General features: G+C 41.0%; 1 protein-coding gene across 1 annotated transcript in view; it reads right to left on the bottom strand.

The window, feature by feature from the left end:
• SHOC2 (SHOC2 leucine rich repeat scaffold protein) overlaps positions 1-22,910 on the bottom strand; it is a 61,671-nt gene extending 38,761 nt beyond the window's left edge. The window contains exon 1 of the mRNA XM_083865896.1: positions 22,846-22,910. The gene's annotated coding sequence lies outside the window, so the exon portion shown is untranslated. The remainder of the gene's footprint in view (positions 1-22,845) is intronic.
• Between the last annotated feature and the right edge of the window lie 445 nt (positions 22,911-23,355).

The following is a 23,355-nucleotide window of genomic DNA, read 5'->3' as shown; positions in this document are numbered from 1 at the left end:
CTGAAACCTATAAAGACCCATTTACATTTTTACAAAATCATCATGCATCATGGAAAGTAGCTTTTCTTCATGTTTCAATTCAAAACACATGACATGCCCAGTTCATGATTCTGAGTAATGTGGAAAGGTTTTTCAATGTATCTTTGTGGAAGAAAAGGAAACAATCGATGACAACAATATTTTCATGTCTCCATATTAGTCCACATTTTAGCTTCCATATGCAGTATCCACTGCTGAAGAAACGTCCCTTGTTTCCCAGTCACCTTGTTTAAATACTCTTAAAACCTCACAGGAGCTGTATCACTGTCCTGGCATTCCAACGTCTGCACAAGTTCATAAGGCTTGTAATCAAAATCAACTAAATAATAATTTGTATACTTAAGCCACCAGCAAGTACTATAAACACAAACATTTTTTAGCAGAGCTCAAGTAACCATTTTTAACTGTGGTCATGCTGTGTATGCTTACCTTCAAATACAAAAATGTACACGGAGAACACAAAGCTGCACACTTTGCTCTATATATGTATTCATTCATATTTTTTTTTAATAGGTAAAGAAAATCTATTTAGAAATTATCAGAAGGACAAGGCACTTTACCTTCAGCTGCAAATCCAGATGTTTAGTAACAACGCTCAAAAGAGAACCTGCCTCAGGAGGTGCCTTCCAGTCCTTCACCCTGATTCATTACTGCTGCAGCATCACCAAGTGTGCTACAAACACTGTAATAGCAAAAAAACCACCCCAAATAAACCCTATCCTCTACCCCAAAAAAAGCCCAAAATTGCCTCCAGTTCTTGTGTTCTGGACAACTCTGTTGTAATGGACCATGGCTGAATGCTAGCAGCAGCAAGCAAAAACAGTTTTTAACATGGAAATGTTCTGCACTGTTAAGTTTTCTAAAACAGCACAAGCCAGTTCTGTACTGTATCCTTAAGATTTCCATACGGCTTTTACACCATCCATTAATTTGACCTCTCCTCAAGATTACTAACCTCACCAGATTATATTTAAAACTTCTTCTCAGCAATGTATAATCTACACGCTCGTAAAACGCCAGTAATAGGAAACGTAATGACTCCCAATGCTAAAGGGTGGGAGCCCGAAAGGCTTGACAACATGTTTTCATTATGAAACAGTAACACAAAGGAATCAAGAACTAACACAGTTTCTGAATTCTGATAATGCACAGAAAAGAGACCTGTAGCAGTGCCAGAACAGCTACTGCTCCTCACTGAGTCCCCAAAGTGCGAAATACTCAAAAAGCTGCTGCTCTCTTGAGCTTTCAATTTAATCAAATTTAGGACCCACCAAGAGATTTGTTTCATTTCTTATGTGCACAGCAGCTGGAGGAGGTTTAGAAAGAGCCTCAGAAAGGAAAGACTGCTGGAGATTAGTGCTGCTGAAAGCAGCTCGGCAGTGCAAGTGCTCCAAATAATCTGCACGCATTTCACTGCCTTTGTTAGCAATAACTTTAATTGTACCTAGAAAGAAATTAAATGCTCAACTTCATGTAAGTTGCTCTACTGCAGATCATTCAAGTTGATGGGGTTACTCAGCTACATCAAGTTAAACATATACGTAAACTTTTGGTGGGCATAAGTATAATTACATATATTACAGAGAAAGTTAAATATGTTTGAAAAGGTTATGCATATTTTTTAAGCCCTTTTGGTTAAAGGACAAGAGTCACCATCAATTCTAAAGTACAGTCAAACAAGCATTCATTGTATCTCAAAAGGAGAGCTTCTTTTAGAGATATTTTTAGCAGAAGGAAATTCAGTGAAATTAGCTAGTTCTGCCAACTACTTCCATTTTCCAATGCTGTTCAAACTGACTTCCTGTCAATATTAATTGACATAAAAACATTTAACTATTATGTCTCAGAGAACTTGGAAAATTTAATAAGACTCTTGCTTGGCACAGTATGTGAGGGGAAGGAAAACTTTTAGAGACGTTAAGAAAAATAATCTCTTCCCTGTTCCCAATATTTTTTTTTTTTTTTAAATGACATATTTGTAAATAGCTATAAATAACCAACTTCAGAGTTTTGATTCACTCCTCCTGAAGCCTGGTGAACATAAACCAGATGTATTTAGTTTTTTCTGTCATCTGTAACTGATGAAACTTCAGAAACAGAAGCAACTTCAGCCTGAACTGTATCACCTTCCTTACTGTCTGGAAAAGAGGAACACATTTACCTTGTATATTTTAATATTTTAATTTTTTTTAATATGTACAAGTAATTTAAAAGAGATTTCAGGTTTTCTGAGTAATACAACCTAAAACATTTATGCAATAAATGCTTTATTAAAAGTGTGGTAATGCAGGAACATTTTGCAGTTCTAGGAATAACACTACACTAATCACTGCAATTTGGCAATACAAATACCAATGTTTCCTGGTCACTATCTCACACAATATGAGGCTTGAGATAAAAGATTTCAGCCAACTAATATTCAAGTAAGGCTGTAAAAGCCTTAACTGTCTCCTACCCCCTACTGCAAAGCGGTGGGACCCCCCAGAACAGGCTGTTCACCGCATGAATTACTCTCAGCAGTCCCCCACTTCCCAGAGGATGTGTTCAAGTGTCTTGTGACTTGCAATTATATAAAAGTTTCCTGTGAGTTCACAGAGATGGTTTGAAGAAGAAATCATTAAATGAAATAAAAGACTCTCCCACAGCTGAAACATTTTCCTCTCAAGTGACGAGGTTAACCAACAGCAGTCTTCTCTGCCAAAGGAAAATCATCGTGGCACGTCATCGTACAGAATGGTCACTTTACAGCACCACCTAAACCCTTACTGGCTCCTCTTCTGTGTTTCTGTAGCCAAACCAGGCACTTCAAACCGTAAACATTTCTGATATTCTAAGCATGTAATATCTAAGGCATCGTTTTCACTCAAGTGTAACACATTACACTCAACTGTAACAGAATTTTACTTCCGTAATGTAGCAAGAGACATACAGGCCTGCATTTGGAAAGGAATTTTTTTTTTTTACTACATGTGGAACTTTTTATCACTATAGGAATGATTTTTCTCTTCACTCTGTGTTTGTACTAAACTTAACCCACACCATGGCTAGGGCTTTTCAACCTAAATAACAGCAGAGGACCATTCTGAATATTAAACATGTCGAAGAAATAAGGAATCAGCTCATACCTAAGACTCTGGAGTAAGCAGACAACTATTCTACTACACAATAATAAATAAAATGTTTTGAGATTGCAATTCCGATCTAGGTATTTCTGATTAGTCAGCCCTAAGTGATTCCTAACAACAAGGCAGAGAGTTCAAATGCTATCTGGTAATTGCAGCAACACCTCTTCACAAACAAACATACACTAAAAAAAACCAAACTACCTTTTAAAAAATGTTTACCTTTTAATTAGAGCAGCATGGGATACATCAAAAACATTTCATATTCCAGTACACCACAAAGATGAACACATCAATAAGCAATGGATGAAATTTAAAGCTTAGCCCAAGTGGCTACAATGAATTTCCATTCTCAATACCACATATGCGCAAAAAAAAAAAAAAAAAAGCCAGCCCAAAAAAACCCCAACCACCAGTCACTACTTTCATTTGGAAAACCAAATAGCTTAAGCCAACGAGTCACTTGCAAACAAAGCACATTTTCTCCTACAATTTGCTAGCTTCAAACATCTGACCTACAGAGTTTTCATCTGCATAAGTACATTTTGGCTCCTGCCACTGCAGCCACCATGGACCAGCTGGGAGCAAACTGCTGAATCAGTCACCAGAGGTTGCAGAGCTCCTCTAAACACAAAACCTCACCCAGAAGTATGGAGACAGCAAGGGAACAACCAGCCATCACTCCACCAGAGATCAAAAACTGCCCCATCTATCTCAACAAGGCAGTGCTCCTGAAATATGCCAGCTAGACAGCTTCTCTTCTTTGGGAATAAACCTGTTATTCCAGAGTACAGGAATGGCTGCTGAATGACTACTCAACGGCAGCAAGGCAATACTGCCATGGGTCGTTGTGCCAGCCACCCTGGTTGGCTTGTTCAATGGAGAAGGCTAACCATTAAACTCATCTCAGTCCTGTAAGTGGATGGCCAGCAGATGGTTGTCCACAGACTATCAATTTAGCCTGATTTCAACACCCCAGGATGTGGCACCCTAATCCCTTCTCACGCTGAGGGAGCAGCTTGTTCACTGCAGGCACAGCCCGAGCCTGCAGAGCTGGGCAAGGAGGAGGCCTGGGCCCTGACAGCCCTCCAAGCCCTTTCAAACATCTTCATCAGCCACAGGACTGCAGCCAAGACCATCCTGGCTGTTTGCTGCTCCCACGGCTGCCAAACAGCACAATCAGCATAACCCAGCCTCGTATTGGAGCAAAACCCAGGGGTCGAGGGAATAACCGAACAAACGTCAGGCCAAGGGGGCAACAACTCCATTTAGATTATCTCTAAAGGCTTCCTAATGCTTCACCTGTGGTGTCTTAAATCTGCAGGCACATCTGTAACTATAGGCACCTAATTACAAGCCTTTGTGCAATTACACCTGGAGTCACTATAAATTAGCAAATGAGTTTCTGAAGATTTTGAAGGTTGATCATTGTGTGCTTGCAGAACCAGGCAGATCTCCCAGGACATCCATCCCAGCTTCTGACACAACCATGCCCTTCCAGGGCAAATGGGCAGACACATGGACATCGCTGCTGGGTTTGAAGCTTTGCAATTCATCTTTTCACTCCCTGGTCACCAGCTTTGCTGCTCTCTGGAAGTACCTCCCTGCACTAAGTGCCACGTCACATATCAAAGTCCAGAGCAGTCTGGACAGAAAGGCTCTACACCTGCAGACAGAAAGTCACCTATGCCTTAAGGTCCTAGGAGCAGAAATAATCTTTTGTGCCCTGCCTTTGAACTCACCTAGCAAGTACAAAAATATACATACTGTGATTCACTCTGTGTGCTCCAACATTATTTTTACGAAGTACTCTTTCTTTTTCTTTGCAGGAACAAAAACTCACTAGTTTTTTGGCCAAGTATAAAATACCACTACATGTTTTTGTAGAAATAGACTCCAAGAGCAAAGAATTCTGCTAGCTCGGTGCAGCAGCTAATTTTAATATGTAAAAAGGTACTTTCTGCATGTGTGGCCCCCCAGCATGTACCTTTTGAGCTGCTTGTCTCCATTTCCATGGCAACTCGCTGTATCAGCAGGCTGTGTAATCCTGCATAACATATGAAATTTGAAAATCCTAACTTTCTAGATGAAACCAATTTCCAGGATTTAGTGCAGATTCTAATATCTCTTAAAAGGGTCCTTCTAAATGGATATATTAGTCTAGGAAAACCTAGTTCTTGTTTCTGTGACCATACAACTCCTCTGTCTATAGTGGCATAAAACCCTCTGCAAGAGCAAGTACTCCCAACACACCCCATACCCTCCTTTGAATAAAGATCACTCACCTGTAGCCAAAATTTAACTTCCAATATAGAAGAACCTTTCACTATTACCACTACACAGCGCCCAGACACAACTATTCAGATCCCTCAAGAGCTCCTATAAACAAAGGAAGCAACCTGCCAGGCACTGTTTCGTTACAAATTTGACAGAAAATGGCACTGGTCCCACCAAAGGTGATGATACAAACTAGCATCAAGTATTTTTTGTTCATTCTTTTCCTCTGAGCAATAAAAACAACTTATCAAAACAAAACCTACTAAAAAGGAGACTAAACACGAATAACGAGCAAGTGAAAGCAAACACACAAAGCAACAGCAGACTAACATATTATCCACTAATCATCTATATTATCAACAAATTAAGTTATGTTGATTCTACAGAACAATTGGGACAAAGCACACACAAAACCCCATCACAGCTAAACAAAAAATTGCTCAATTATTATCTAGGGTAGCATCCCACCCTGGCCCATAAAAGCAACACAGAATTATCTGCCAAAAATCTTGTTCATTGTAGCAGTTCTCCATTTATTTATCTCTGAATTTGACACAGTAAGTTTGTTCACCTTCTTCAACATGCTTTTCTGTAATAATTATTATGATTTCACAAAATTCAGTGCTGGATGATTCTCAGTCCCTCAAATTTTCTGACTATATTTAGTGACTGTAAGTCACTGGATCCTTTTGCAGAGGAACACAATGCTAAAAAAAACCCAAACAAAACCCTATCTAAAAAACAACTTAAAATGTGTTTTTAACAGAATTCTGTACATGAAAAGGAGTGATAGTTCTTTACCTTCTATGTTCTAGCAGACAAAGCCACAATAACTATATTATTGCAGCTCAGCACTGAACAATATCTGGCCTCTCTTCATTTTTTTATTGTTTCTAGCTAAAATTATTTGCAGTTCTTGATCTTCAACTAAGACAACACAAGCCTGGACATATTTGTTTTATTGAACACCTAGTTTAAATATTACTAATGCATTGAAAAGGAAATCTGAAGTAACATTTACTTTTCAACTAACATTGTCAGTTTGGAAGATATAGAAGTGTCTGTCAAAGTCCAGACATGGACTTTACCCACATGTTTCCAATTACACATCTCCTCACCTTTCAAATCATTAACATATTTTGAATCTGACTAGTTCTTAGAAAACAACTAGCTCCTTGAACAGATCAGCATTCTTCCCAGAGAAAAGATAACAAGCACAATCAGCATCAAATTTGTTCTAAGTGTACATTTCTGCTTCATTACAACTAAATTAAATAAAATTTATTTGAAAATTGCACAATGATCAGCTAGTTGTTTCTGTACGACAGTACATTTTTCCGAAAGTTCACATTATATATTTAAATATTACAGGTAACCAAAAACAAATGTAGACAATTCTGGATGAAAACTCAAAAAGATCTACACATCTTCCCCCATTACTGCTTAAGCAAAGTTCTTTCCAGTAAGTTTTTTTTTGTTTGGTTTTGTAATCCGATTCTTTCAGATAAATGCATCTTCCCTGGTGAAAGCAAACTGATTCAGACCAGATTTATACATACATACATATATATATATGCATATATATATATATAAAATGAGGACAAAGAAATTGCTGTGTTTCAGGTAACTAGATTTAAGTTCAAATACTCTCACCTCTTTTATCCAGCAATCATTTGCCTAAACACAATGTGATTGACCACTTCTGTCATCCAAATACTCAGATGCAAGAACTAGAAACTGTCAAAGAGAAATGGTATTTTTCCTGTATTACGTGCACCCACTCCAGCTGGAGCCTCATTTTTAACTGCTACATTTTTGAGGTTAACTGCACTCTGCCCACTCAGTTACAACTGGATTTTGCATTATCCCCTCCCTGTCCTCACCCTCTTATGCTGCATTACTGCACATGGTTAAGCAGATTACCACATTCCAGTGGCCATCACATTCCAGTAGATTCCATGCTCTTGCACCACTGCTCCAAACGATGCTCAGCCACAGCTGGAGAAGCCAAAGGAACTCAGAAATACCTCGGGGAACTTTGCAAATTAACGGCACCACGGCAATGTAGGCTCATTATACACCCTGAGGAGGTGATGAAGAACAAAATTGCTCCCAAGCCTCTTTCAAAGCTTTCAACTGCTTTCCCCCATTGAGCAAAACAGAATTAAACACAACGACATAAAGCAGCGAAGTATTATTGAAACAAACAGATGCATTCCATAGGTATTCGGGCAGCCCTGTATACAGCCAGTGCTCTGTGACAAAGGCCTCTTCAATCACATTGATCTGTGTAAGACTTCACTCCTTCAAGCTGACATTCACCAGCATCTGCCTGTCAGCCCTCAGGGTTTTTCGGATTGTTTTGGGGTTGGAGAGAGGGGCCTTGAGGGAGCATGAAAATAGAGGGAAAAGGTAAAATAATTTACTTGGTTCAGCTGTTTGCAAGAATAACAGCTGGTAAAAGCACATTGCTTTGTTCAAGTTGAAGGTAATCTTAACACCAATTTCGTAACTATGGCATTTTTAGTTTAGATTAGGGACTTCAAATCTATTTTAATATCTGGTGCCACAGTGAATTTCACCAGATATTCACTCCTGGCCACTCAAAGTCTAATAAGAAAGCTACAAGGAGTTCCTGTGGCCACAAAGCTCTTAGTATTTCATACAGCCTGAGCCTGCTTCATCTCCTCAACACCAAGAGCTTCTGATACAAGGCATTCCCACAGAGCAAGGCAGACCCAGAGGGGCCAAACAGGCCACTCCTTTCAGCTGAGACACCCTCCTACTGTCCTTCCCACCTTCCTCTGGGTCACAACAGCCACACAGAGGAAAAAGCTCCTGCCTGGAGCACAGGCAAGCCGGGAAACAAGCAGGAGCTGGAGCAAGAACAAGGATGGGAGGCTGGAAGGCACAGGGGATGGGCAAGAGGCAGCTGATAAGAAATTCCACATAAGAGAGTATCACAGACATAAAAATACTGATAAAATAATCAGTCAACAGGCACCATTCCTGCTCCTACACACTGCGTGGAGAGGTCTTGGAGATGGCAAAAGTATGTAGTGATTGGAGAGGTATTAAACTGACAGGTATGGTCACCTTCACCACTGGAAGGCATCTCATTCACACCTCCCTAATTCTGATTGCTTTATATTGAAAAATTAATTTTCATAACTTCTTAAGAACGTTTTTATTTAGCTTTTTACATGTTTTCTTCCCCACTCAACATTGAATGCATTAGCATTACAAAAAACCCAAAAATTACAGCATTTGAATTTATTGCAAGTTCATCCACATTCTGACAGATTCCCAAGAGGATCCCAGAGAGTTCTTTCCCAGGATAGCAGATAAAAGTGAAACAGATAAGGATGAGAAGAAATCTCTACTCACCTTCCTGTGAAGAACCACGAAATGTCCAGACCTACCATGAATACTCTTCATGCTCCCCCCCACCATCACAGAGCCTGACGCACAAAACATCCTCAGCATCCTCAGCCCCAGCACTGAATACTGTTCTGCTTGTAACTTTGAGCCTGATTAAGAGATTATTTCACATATACTAACAATTCTGGAAAACACATGATAAATTGGGTCCCTTCACAGGAGCAAGATGTTTTCCTTCAAAAGAAAAAAAAGTAAAAAGAAAACCACTATGATCCCTTCCAAGTAGATTCTTCAAAATCTGTTCAGATGAGGCATCCTTTTCTTTTCTTAAAAAAAAAAAAACAAAAAAAAAAAACCAAAAGGTCTTCAATTATATTTTTCCTAGAAACAGTGAAAAACATGATTTCTTCTTGTCAAAAATCAGCTCAATGATAGACTGTTAGCACACTTGAAAGGCTTGCATTGCAAAAGTAGAAAGTAGCAGCAGTTCTAACCTGATAAATGACATGGAAAAAATTTAGATGCAATCTGAATAAAACAACATTGTATAAATATTGCAATGATACCTTTTACCTCACCACTTTCAAAAAAATGAAGTAAGATATGGAAATCTGAAAAAAACTGATGAATAAGCAGGCTAGCTTAGAGCTACACTAAAGTTCATATTGCTATCCTAACAAAATTAATATCAAAATATGCCTATTTATACTGAGTGACATTTTTACACCTTACTGTCCTTTGTTTCAGGCAGAAAACAGATGTCATAAATGTCTACATAATTCAGCAAGAAACTGTCTGTTTGTGAACATTTAAAATGCAACCTTTACAGCAGCTCAGGTGCAAGTCTCTCACCAGGCCTGCTGGTCTCCAGACATTTGTGCCTTGCAGAATCTGTTCCCATTGAATAAATGGACCAGAGGATTGCACTGAACTTTGCAAGCTGAGAACAGGTGACTCCCTGCACAGGGATTTCCCACATCTGCTCCTCTCTGACCTGCACAGAGGTGAGGATGCCCTCAGCTCCTTGCAGAGTGACCCTGACCCAACCTCCAACAAATGGCTCAACAAAGTGATGGAGCAGTAATTTTTGCACTAATGCACAGAGCAGGAGAGGGCTGTTTCAACCACCTAAGTGACATTCACGTGAGTTGCACAGGTTGAATCAACTCAGATTAAAAGACAGTGAGTCCTTTTCAAACCAAGTGTATTCCAAAAAGTATTAGACATATGCAGACAGCACTCAGAAAAAATATACAGCATCACAAATTGACTTGAAGGACTGAACAAATTTTAGTATGACAATATGCTCCAGAACAATATGTTCAAAATGAGGGATATATATATATATATATATATATATATATATATATATATGAACAGTATGAGAATACTGGGAAAATATCTGTGGATGTGAGAACAGAGCTCCTGAATGGAAAGAATAAGAAGAAACAGAAACACTGTACCTGAAACTCTAAAAACAAATAAAAATCAGTTCAACAAAGAAGCTGATTAACTAATTTTAACTAATACTTGCTACCTGCTTGTTCCTTTTTTACTCAACCATTCTCAAAATAGTGAGGAAGGAAGAAAAAAAAAACCCACAGGAATGACACTTCCATGGAAAACATAAAGGATGAGAAAAAGAAAGTAAACATCACTATGGATAAAAGAGAGATGAAACCCAGCAGCACGTACCTGAACTGAGACAGCAGTACAGGCTGCAAGGAACTCTGACAAAAGGAATAACTAAAGAGCAGTAGCAGGCACACAGGCAGGACATCAGAACTGGCAAAGTAGGATGTGTGGAGCAGGACCTGAACTGCTGCAATCCTTGCAACAGGGCACAGCCAAGTGCCACCCTCTCAGCAAGGCACAACATGCCAGAGCTATTCCTCCATCCTATCACAAGCCTTGCTCCATCCCTTCCTTTGCTGCAAGGCAAGAAACAGTCCAGTTACATCCAGTCTTTTATTCCTATCTGGGGGCTAAAGGATCAGCACATGTCTGAGGAAACCTCCTCTCCATCAGCCCCCAGCTCCTGTGGTTCTTGGACATAAGGTTGTGCAAACAGGGGCAGCTTCTCTCCCCTACAATTCCTCCTTCCTCCCCTTCTTACATTCTCTGACAATAATTCTTCAAACAGGAGGTGGAGAAGTTGCAATCTGAAAAGCTGAATATCACTGTGTGTACTGCACAAACTCCTACCAAACCAAAAGCTTCTGTAATTCTTACAGAGTAGCATAACTAGTCTGACAACTGTCAGTACTGGCTTAGTATTAAAGCATACTTAAATGCTATAAACATGAATTATCAATTTTTAAAAAACGAATATATACATAAAATCACTTTATATTAGATCAGCATCCTATGGGGATCAAATTCAGACATGATGCAAAGATGGAAATTCTAATTTTAAATTACTCTTGCTCTTTAAGGCTAAATTTGATCCATGCTTGTGGGGCCAGTTGTAAACATGACTGAGAAAAAAAGGTTTTAATCACAGCCTCTGTTTTTGACACACTGTATGTTGTCCTCTAACTCCTAAATTTCTCATGTCAGATCAGTGCAGATGATACTATTTCACTGCTCATTTTTCTCACAAGCAACTTTTAGCTGATTTTACAGAGCAAATAACACTACCACTAAAGCCAGACCAGATGATCCCTGCCAACACTCAGACTCATCACTGTGGGCTGCATTACAGCATGATCTTACATAGCACCATCTTGTTCCTACTCTTAGCATTTATCAATAAATTATTACTTTGATTTGGGAGCTCTTCATCTCTCTCCAGAAGAGCATGGTATCTTCAAGGGATGCTTCTACGGGTCCAGTTCTTCTCATATTTATAAACACACACAACTGCAGGAATTTGCTAGAAAATTGTCTATGTCCTCCATCCTTTAGCCATTATCATCAGGAGCTCTCATTTTGCTATTTATTATTTCTAGATACTATTTTAAATATTAAGAGGTTTGCATAAAAGCCACATTACTTAATTCAAGCACCACTAGCTGCCACCAGAAGTACCCAAATAGAAAGTTGGGACTGATCCGTAAGTGAGTTTGATAAACTTCACAAAGTGCAAAGTAATTCTCCCACCTTTATATGTATATGTATATATATATATATAAATATATATATATAAATGGTATAATAACAACTATGTCAGCATACCTCATACTGAAAAGTGACCCTTAAAGGCAAATGAAAAGCTTGACCTAAAAGAACCACTTCCTTGCACTGGCTAATTACTCTGTTCTGTGATCACATATTTTATTTACATTTGGCTGCAAGCACTAGGCAGTGGTAAAAGCTGCACGTTAATAACAATACCAATAATCAAAACCAAAGAGTAGCCTCAGATGAAAAGTGATCACAGGAGGTCAGAAAAAAGTCATACAAACAGCCTCCCCCATCTGACTGACAAGATAACTTACAGTGCTCACTAGCTGCTAATTAAGAGTTTTGGCGGCAAGGAAAATGAGAATCCAAATGGATCCTAAATGCTGTGATTCTGGACTAATCATCTCTATAATACATCAATAAAAACTTTATTTTGACCAGGGTTTCCAACAAAGTAACTACCTGAAAAGTGATCAAAAACTGGTGAAAAAAATATTTTCAGCATAATTAATTCTATTCTATTAACCATGTTCTGCCCATTTACTTCTGGTAACTGAAGAGCACCACATTTGTGGTAGATGAATATATACACACATCTGAAGTTCTTATGGAAGATACATCGAAGTGGAACCCCACAAAAGAAAACTTGTTAATTAGTTCCTTAGTTCCAAGCCTCATTTACTGAATTTACATGAAGATCATAACTAAGATATATCCAGAGCTGTTGCCCATCTCACTCTCCACTACTTGATAAAGTTGCTTAGAAAGGAAAGAAAACTTACTCTTGGAAAGGATTTAGAGTCTCAGGAGTAATTTTACATTGTGCACCTAGACAACTTGAAATTCAGCCCATGAGCTTTTACAGGCACCTACAACCCCAGCAGAACTTTTTGCTTTTTTTCTCACATGCCATACAAGTCATTGTTCTATCACTGGAAAAGTGCATGAGAAAGTTCAAATCATTATTAATTTCTATTTAGATAAAGCAACCCGAAAGTGGCACTCACGTACAAACCTTCCATGCTCTCTCCCCCTCTTCTATTTTTATTAGAAAACTTTGTACCTCTAGACTTGCATAAAGAGTAATTCAATGATGGAAGCATGGCAGTTACTTGGAAAAAGCTCAGGCACACACACATACCTGAACGTGGGCATTAAGATGAATGAAGGCAGGATACCTCATGTTACCTGAGGATAAGGGAATACAGACAAGCAGTAGCAATGAGTTGCTTTTATGCTCTGTACACACTTTTGCCTTGCATCAACTTGTTTCTGTGTCACAAAATAAGGCATTTACAGCCAAGATTAAAAAAATTTGTTCTGGACCATTTCTTTTTGTTGGAAGGTACTTCAACTATTAATTATGTAGCTTCAAAGATGAAGAGGGAGCAAAAATCACATTTGAGAAGTCCAAAGCAATGAGAAAATCAGTAGAATCAGCTCTCAAGCATACTTTGATCACCATGGTATACAACTGATCAGCTTATATTAAATGCTTCTGAAAGACAGACAGCAAGGTGGCCCAAAGAACTAACACATGCAAACTGTGAAAGTCTCACTGCTAACATAAAGCAGGTTTAAGTGGAAAATACAAAACAAACCAGTTTCAGTAGACACTGAAAAATCACAAGACTGAAAGCTGCGACAAACACAGATTTCTCATTCCAAGACTTTACAGGTTGAGAACAACACAAAGATTTGCCTACCAAGACTGAGGGTGTATGTCCATAGTTTATATACACCATGAGCTTTGAAGTTAAGATGAGAGCGCCTTTCTTTTAGTATTATTAATACAGAGGATCATTAAGAAAAATGAGGTCACATACAGACTACAACCATTTCAGGATCCTTTCAGGTCAGATGACTACTTGTTACCACACTGTACATTCAAAGATGCAACACGGTACTCTCACACAGCCAACAAAGATCTCACTGCAGCCATGGTTTTGTGCCCATTTGCCTTGCTTCACCTTCCACTTGGCTGGGAGGAGTGAGGAGTTTGGGACTGGGATCCACCTCTGTCCCTCAACCACAGTGAGCTTGGTGTCTCCAAGCTACATCCTAGGACTGGGTTTCAGCTCCCACTGGCTCACAGGAGGGAAGGCAGAGCTGTCCCACTGTCACTGCTGCTGGTAAAAACCTCCTCTGTAATTTGTGCCTTAATTTCTCTAATGCAAAAGGGAAAAAAGAGCACATCACATACAAAAACAAGAAAGTTTATTCAAGACTATAAAAGGCTACAAGGTTTTTTTGATACTGCAACAGCAAATTCAGAAATAACTGATTTTCTCAGGGCTTCTGAAGCAGAACACTTCACCAAAGGCAAACGCACATCTTGAGATGTGAGCAGCTGCTCCAGAAGAGAAAAACTAGTTCCTTGCCCTCCTCTCTCTCTCTCTTTTATTTTTACACAACCTGATTTTGAGAAAAACATTTGGGTTTTCGTTACCACAGGAGGGCAGGAGCATGTAACACTCCTGTCGATTTCTTCTTAGAGACAGCAGAACAAACAGTGGGAGCTGGAATGCAGAAAGAGCCAAGTCAGAGACCCGGAGCGTGATGAAAATTCAGTCCTACCAGCGGAGTTAACTGCTTGTTAATGAAGGCGTATGCATCCCATCTGCTGACTACAGAAGAGCTGGAATGGTTTCAAAAACAGCCCAAGACAGACATACCATCAAGTATGTGATGCGATGGTTGTGATCTATACTCAGAAGTTTACCCCACGGATTTTGGCAGGGCCGAGGACAGACCCAGACACACAGAGGCACCGAGGCGACAGGGCACAAACCGCGTCCTTGTCATGCGTTAACTGCCACTGCCTGGTGAGAACAGGAATCCTTCCAGTGGAATTTGTTTATTCATTAATTCTGATTTCAGGAGAAAGTTCTGGCTTGCACCCAGCAGCTAATTGGTTCAATAAACAGCATCTCGGTTTAGAAGAAGAAAACATGATACTACAGTGAGAGCATGTAAATGAAACCTTGATATCTGGGTATGACTTAGGGCTTCTCCAAAGAGCTGCACTGCAAAGAGGTAACTTTTAAAAGACAAGACAGGATGCAGTCTAAATGCAAGAAACAACTGCCAATGCTTATCTGAAGATTTCTTATGGGGAAAAGAGAAATTACTATTGTAAAAACGGCCCTAATGATTACCTAAAACACAGAAAATAAATTTATAGATGAAATCTCGGTGGGAAAAATCCATCTTGTTATATTTAAATTCTGAATTAAACTCACAGGTATCATACTTAAATTGTTCTCTCCTAGCTGGGCCTGCCACACATAATATGCTATAAAGCAAGCTGCCAAACAATTTTTTTTGAGTATTCCAAAAAGCAAATATGTAGCCCACCATGAAAAACAAATATGATTACCTGAAATCTAGAATCATCTACACACTGTCAGAGAGTTCAAAAGACCTGGACAGACATACCAAAACAAAGCCTGCTGCACAAAAACAAGCTTCCAGGTATTCATTTGTGCTATTTACTAATATAAATTTCTCTTTTCATGAAATCTAGAATTTTAAATTCAATAAAGCTTATGCAACTGCCAGTATTATAAAATTCTCTTTAATAAGCAATATTTTTGATTTTGTAAGTGCTGAACAATACCCATTAAATTTGAAGAACTACCAGAAAAGTAATTGTCATAGATTTAACATATTAACAAGAACATCTGAGCTGAGGCTTCATTTAACCCATACATCCCTTCAATAAGAAACTTGTGTAAATCAGTCTATATTATGCATATTATATATTCTTGGCTTTAGACCCTTTAATTGTACAATCATTTCTCTACATGAACCATTTTTGAAAGTCATGTACTCTAAGTGCTACATCAGAAGCAAGAGCAAAATGGGTTTTCATGGTAAATCTTCATATTCTGCTATGATCAGCATTTTGCAGGACTACAGAGATGAATTCTCTGTTAGCCCTTCACTTCCTTGTTTAGGACATCACTTTTTTGCACTATTTCTTTTTACAAAGATCTATTTTTCACTGCAGTGGCCTTTTGTTTACATATTAAGCCACCTGATGCCTCCAGGAGATACACAGTTTGCTAGTGAAGTCATTTTCTCTCTGCTACACACGGTGACTCCGTGTAACTACAGGCTTCTAAACAAGAGTTGGTATTTGTAGCAATCTGCAAAAGACTCCTGGCTGTGCAGTTATCCCTTGGAATTAAAAGAAATGCACAGTTCTGCTTTTCTGCAGCGGAGGGGGAAGGGGAATGTAACAGAGCACAAAACTCTAACACCACAATTTCAGAAACACAACTTCTCATCTAACGAAGAGAATAATGGTCATTCAATTATTTCTTTTCCTTGGACAGCTGCAGGTTGCTTGGGGGGGTGTTAAGCTGGGAGAGAAGCATTGAGAGAGATTACAAGGCAGTTCTTCTTTAATGAGGATGGAAAGATGTTAGATTAGGTCTAACACAAACAAAAAAATAAGACTGAAGCTAAGAGTCCAAACCTTTCCATGGCACAATGCACTTTACTCAGCACCTGCAGTTGCACTGTACACAGAGCTTTAGCTAATTATCTACAGATTTACTACAACCTTCACTACTGTGCAATATAAGCTTTAAGTTGTGACACACTGAATAGCTTTCTTTTGTTTAAAAGAGAAAAATCTATGCAACAGTTAAGAAACAGTAAAAGGGAGATTTTTTTTTTTCCTCTCTAAGCATTTTGACACAACGTGAGTATTTCCTCCCAGGACAATTCTCAATAACCACAATTAATGCTGTGTATTACAAAACAGATTATAACTTTCAGCATCAAAAAAATACACAACAGTCAGAAATCCTATTATATAGGAGACTGGACAGTTCACATGCAACAATTACACAGATTACCACTACTGGCAGTCACAGGACAGAAGCCTCATAACAAAGAGAAAGCAAAATACCCTATTTGCCAAGATTTAAATGGCTGGGGCACAGGCAAGAGAAAGGAAAAGGAAAAGAGAGAAGTCTGACTCTCCATGATCATTGCTGCACCACGGCTACAAACAAATATCAGGCCTCGGTTGTTTTGGCTGCCAGTCAGGTATTTCTTCATAAAAGTCATAAATATACTTACTTTTCTTCCCAGTCAAGACAACATGCCAGACCAATTAATTGTTCTGACCATTCAAACTGTCATGAAACAACTCTTCAGTTTTTGATTTAATACTAATTCCACTTAAGATGGAGACACTGAAAACACAGATCTAATACAACAGCAAATCCTGAAGTGGTTTTGCCATATTTTTGATGTACTAAACCAATATTATCTGTAATATCTAATAGATAATTAAAATCCATATGCATCTGTATGTAAAATATAGATACACTACAGCTTAATGCTCACAGGTATTGGGGTTTCAAGATTATTTTTATGCTTTCGCATAACATTATTTAACCTTGCACCTTCATGCCCATCCCTAAAAACAGTTATTCTAGACTTCTAATAGACACAATTTTTTGACAGGATAAGTGTTAAAAGTACTGTATCATAGTAATACATATGTTGTTTGCAGCACTATGCAGAATACTTCATACGTAAGTCAATCATCATACAGAAGCCCTAAGTAAATTTAGGATTCCTGCAATACTACCACTTGCTGTTTCAGAAAACAGTTTTTGTAATTTTAATTCTTACAACAAGCTCATTCTGCATGTCCTTAACCTGAATAACTCATACTGCTTTAATACATGCAAAGAAGTGGAAGAGTGACAAGCTACTAACATCAGATATATAAAAAAAACCCCTAACATAGCTTTCTTGCTGCAGTTTTCATACACTAAACCAGGTAAGACAGAGTGAACCCTAGGATTAAAATGGACTGGCCAAAATATAAATAATAGTTTCATGTACTACCTTTCCCAAAATTTGAAACATTACATTAACAACAAGTCTATAGCCACAAGAAAAGCTGGCATTCTCCAATGATATTAAAAAGTCTCTATGCCTCTATTAATCACCAAGATTCAAGTACGTGATACTAATCACTGTTCTGTTTAACAACTCTGTAAAGCAAACTTTTGACAGATAGGTGATGGCAATCTGCCACCAGTTCCCAAAAACAGTGTTTGCTTTCAGTCACATCCCTGTATCGACACTTTGGATAAGTTAACAAATGTTTCAGCACCAAAACAACGGTGGCACAATGTTTCACATTCCTTATGTAAAAAATATTCTCACAGACATCCATAGGGTTCCTGGAATTAAAGCAAAAGAAAATCTCAAGCAAACATGTTTTGCAACCCCAAATATAGTTAGTTTAGAAATAGTTGGTGAAAAACTGCTCAAGCTTGAAATTTTTTTGCCTCCAAGTGCATGTATCAACCTGTGGGCTGAAAGGAGTGGGAGACTAGAACATGGCTAAGGTAAAATTGCACCTCATTACAAACAAGCCTCACTATTTAATAAGGATGCACTTCAGAACCCCTCTCCAAAGCAATACCAACCACGAACAAGATCAGTGCTACAGAAAGAAGCTATTTTAAAGCCTAGCAGTCAAAGCAGTGAGTGAATTGAGATGTGCTGCAATATTTATGCAGCCATTATAATGCAAATGCGGAAGGTATTAGAAAGGCTATTTGCATTGGTGCACAGCCCCTTCAGTCTGCGCACAATGCCGAGAGAAAGAACAATTAGGATGCATGCATAACAAAAAGCCTCCGACCACAGGGTAGGCAGGTCCACTGAACCGGATACAATATCTACCGGATCAACAGGGCTCCATGGAAATAAATACTGCCTGCTGGATCACACCGCACCTCTTGGTCATACTTAGAATATGAAGCGTCCTTGGGCACAAAAGCGCGCAGAGGATTAGCACAGCAAAGGTGAGAGCAAGCTACAACCAATTTAATGCGAGCACCAGCCTCGTGTCTCACAAGGCAGCACCTGGGCTGGAGCACAGCTCAGTCCCCAGGGCTGCTCCCCTCAGCAAAACCCAACACCACTAACACTGCAGCAAGCTTTCAACTCGGATAAAAAATAATAATGAAAAACGGGTACATGCTTGCCTCTGGCAATAAATAAATAAATAAATAAATAAATAAAGCTCTCCAGCACTGGTTGAGATAGAAAGGGAGGTAAGCATGCAAACCGGGATCTAATGCACATCCACTCTGAGAAGAGACTACACTTCTGTAGAGAAAGCAAAAAGCAAACCAATAGACTCAAGTATTTATTTTTTTTCCAACACGTGCACCTTAATGGTAAAACAATACTAAAAGAACCAAGTATACAAGCAAGCCAGATTGTTTTAAAAAGTTCTTTAACCATGTGTCCTAGTATTTATCTACACCAATTCACAGCCTCGTACTATATCCTCACACCAGTCAGTATGTCTGCAATTATGTGATGGGCTCTGTTCTCTCATTTCTCTTCTAGAGCATTACAGATAAAGTACTTCTTAAATTGCAACAATCTTAAACCAGTCTAAAACCACCACACGGCAGAAATTTACTTCTTTTAAAGAAGTTATAAGCTGTCCATATTTTCTATGCAAAAGATACGTTACCTAGACGTTAATGGTGGAAAAAAAATCTTAGTAATTAAAATTCCCTTTTCATCCAGAGACCGGGATATGCCTTTATTGAACCAAATTTGATGTTGGAGAATTCCCAGATTTATAATAATACGTGATGTGTATTTCGCAACAGAGTCAAGGCAAAGCAATGCAGCAAAAAACAAGCAGATTAAGGTTAATGGCTAATACTGCAAACATTACCTTGCTTATTATAACAACCTGTTACATTTTATCCCGGTCCATTTTGTAACACAGCAAGACCACTGTATCAAACAGACTAGACTATGTCAGCCAATACAATTTCCACGAAAACCAGAGTTCTTTTTATCAGTACAATCAGTTGTAACTGGCTTTTTCATCTTCACTACTGCATCCTTCCCAGCCCTCTCACACACAACAAACCCACCAAAAAGAGAGAGGTAGAAATATCTCCTCTGAGATACAGTTGCATGCGGTAAAAATAAATACAAGGTATCACCACGACCGAGCAGAAAGCAAACCTCACTTCAATTAAAAGAGCATCCACTGAAAAATAAAATCAAAAGCAATGAGCCTCGAAGCATTCTGGGTGGGAAATGCCAATGGCCACGCTGAACGGGAGGGTCTGGCAGGCGGGACGTGAGGACATGGCACCAGCTTTTCCTGCAGCCAGGAACAGCACAGACACTCCAAACCCAGGTGCTGGGGAGAGCAGGGCCAAGGGGGGCATCAGGGACAGCCATCCCAGGGCCTCTGGTGGACTTGGGAAGGGACAACGCTGCCTTCCCCTCCTGCACACAGAAGTTTTCATCTTTCCTCAGACATGAAGGAGACTCTCCTCCTAGAGAGACACAGCTCCTTCCCAGCACCCACCCGAATTGTCCACAGTGGTATTTTGGAACCACTGAGGTCTCTTAAGGCAATTTTATTTCCTTGCTACAATACTAAACCCTCCCAAAACAGAGCTTTGTTGTTTACTGGGCTTCCTCAGCCTCGTCAAGAAGGGATCGCAGGATGTGATCCTTATTTCAAACACGCAGAAGATGCTTTGACAGCCCCAATTCAATTACAATGCATGAGCACCGTGCCCACATGCAAGCACCTACATCCACCTATTTCACGGGTGCTCGACACAGGTCGGCAGCTGCCAGCTCGCAGGGTGACAAGCCAGGACTGCCACACACGCTGCTCCAGCTTTTCTAGAAAGCCACAGCCAAGTCACAATCAATCCAAAGGTTTCCTACAAGGCACACGCACAGCAGTGATCCTCTGAGCAATTAATTTCTGCACAGAGGCTAACAGCACAGGAAGACAGCTGGAGAAAATATTCCTTGTCCGAAGGAATCCCTTCAATCATACAAAATTCCTGGAGGAGAATACACCCGTCAGTGCGATTTAAGTGTCAACATAACAAAGGAACGCCCCTCCCAGCACCTCCTGCCTCACAGATACACCAGGCTGGAAAGGAAAAACTACACCGAGAACAGCAGCTACTCGCTACCAGAACTGTTCATCGACCCTCCCTGGCCATCACCACAAACAAAACATTCTGGGGATTGTTTCTAGAAAGAGAAGATAGAGGGACGTGGAAGAAGACAGCATCCTCTTAGAGGATCACTCAGTATTCCCCAAAGGAAGGCTGTGGACACAAGGAGAGCTTTGTCTGGAATCATCTTTGTGTATTACAAGGTTACACATAAAATTAGTTTTGCCTAATATACATGCTTTGCCTTGCCACACGCACAGAAATGCTGATGGCTGACAAACGGCCTAAAATTAAAGGAATGCAGCTTCAAATAAGTAAAATAATCTCCCATTTTACTCATCCAGAGCAAAGACTAGTTACATAGAAAAACAAAATAATTAAATCCAAAATATTCAAGGGGAATTAAGATGATAAGGATGTTACTAAAATTAAAATGTATGCACAGTAGTGTAATAATAAATTCATAAGATACTGTAAATCTTTCCCAAAACCAGACTAGGTTTATATCAAGATCACCATACAACATATGCCTGAAATATGGCTGTAAATAAGTGTGATTTAATTTGACCACCACCTACTTTAAGCCCTTGATTTTATAAATAGAAGTATATCATAACGACTAGTGATTAAAAAAAAAAAAAAAAAAACCCACAGAGTTTAGAAGGTAAAAAGAACAATATATACAAACACGCAAACAAGAAACAGCAGAAAATTAAGACCCTGAAGGTAATTACCAAAACAATCTTAATTTCTATTCTGGTAGTCAAAAAAAAAAAAAAAAAAAAAAAAAAAAAAAAAAAAAAAAACCCACCAAGTACTGCTGCAGTGACAGTACACACAATTACAACTCCTTGATCATGAATATTCTACCTCAGAAGTCTGCACATGTGCAGAACTCAATGCTTCCACAGTCCCATCTCAAAAACACAACTTAAAAATTACCCGGACTATTTCAGCACTTTGCAATTGTTTCCTCACACACTGAGACTTTTTATTCCACGTCCACGCCTGCTCCTAAATAGGATGGACAAGTGAAGCAGCAACACAGTTTCAGCAAACTTCAGTTCTGGTGGATTGCTGTGCAGTTCACGCCCAGCCGCAGTTTTAGTCAAAGCGGCCGTTCACCTCACTAAGGTTACTACAGCTCTTGAAGCATGTCCTAGAGAAAGACACCAACAACTCGGCAAAGACGCCTTCTGCAGCCACAAATACACGCGGGAAGCTGTCACACCGCTTTTCTCTGTCACACCTCTCTGCTTTAAATACCGGGAAAATCACCTGGCTAGACAGGAAGGCGACGACTTTTGAAAGGAGGTTCTGCCGCTGTGTCTCCAGCAGCCCCGCCGCACCGAACACGTCGGGTGAGACAGGAAAGGAGGCTCAGCCGAGCGAGGGAGGGGAGGGGCGGGCGGGGGCCGCGCTCAGTGACACGGGCAGAGGCGGCTGTGGCCATCCCCGCACGCCGGCAATCACCGCCCCAGCCCTGCCACCAACACCCGCCAGCCCGCTTCATCCCCCTGCCAGCTCCCGGCACCGAGCGCCGCCGGGGGGGACAGAGGTGAGCCTGTGAGACGGAGCTTCCTCCTTTCTTTTCGTTGTTATTGTTGTTGTTGTGGCGGTCGCTGCCATCGCCCGGCAGCCCCCAGGCCGAGCCCCGCGGGGGCGATGGCGGCCCCCGGCCCGGCCCTGCCCGCCCCACCTGCGCCGGGCCCCGCGGACCGGGCGGGGCAGAGCACAGCAGAGCAGAGCAGAGCGGCCCCGCCGGGGCGGGCACGGGCTCCCCGCCGCCCCCACCTGCGCCCCGGCCCTCCCGCCTTTGTGCCCGCGGCCTCCCGCCGCCCCCGGCCCGGCCCGCTGTCAGCCGCCGCCCGGCCGAGCCCCCCCGGCCCGCCCCGTACCGTGCGGCTCCGCCATCCTCCCGCGGCGCGCCCGGCACCGCTCCGCGCCCGGCCCTGCCCTGCCGGCCACCGTCTGTGCGCACCGAGCCGTCACGGGACCGCCCGCCCACGGCCCTCCCGCCGCTCTGGGGCGGGCCCGCCCCGCGCCCACACCGAGCGCTTCCAGGTTACGGCGGAAGCGCCGCGTTGCCCGTGGCGACGGCGGGAGCGGGGCCGTGAGGGGCCGGGCGCTCCCGGGGCCCGGGCCGGCTCCCCCCGGGCTCGGGCAGGGCCGCCCCGCGCTGTCTCCGGTGGTGGGTTCCCGGCCCCTCACGGCCCGGCCAAAGCTGCCGTCGGGCCGGCGCCGCGGGATGGCCCCGAGCGAGGAGGGGAACCCGTGGCTCGGGCTGTCGGTGACCCACTGCAGTTCATTAAAGTGTTACAACAACCAGGAAGTGTTTTCCTGCCATTCCAACAGCTGAGCTGGCGCGTTTGCCCCCAGCGCGGGCAGGATGGGGAATTGTGGCGGGC

This window comes from Zosterops lateralis, assembly GCF_965231275.1.
Source record: "Zosterops lateralis genome assembly, chromosome: 8".
NCBI lineage: Eukaryota > Metazoa > Chordata > Aves > Passeriformes > Zosteropidae > Zosterops > Zosterops lateralis.
This window is presented reverse-complemented; position numbering and strand designations above follow the sequence as displayed.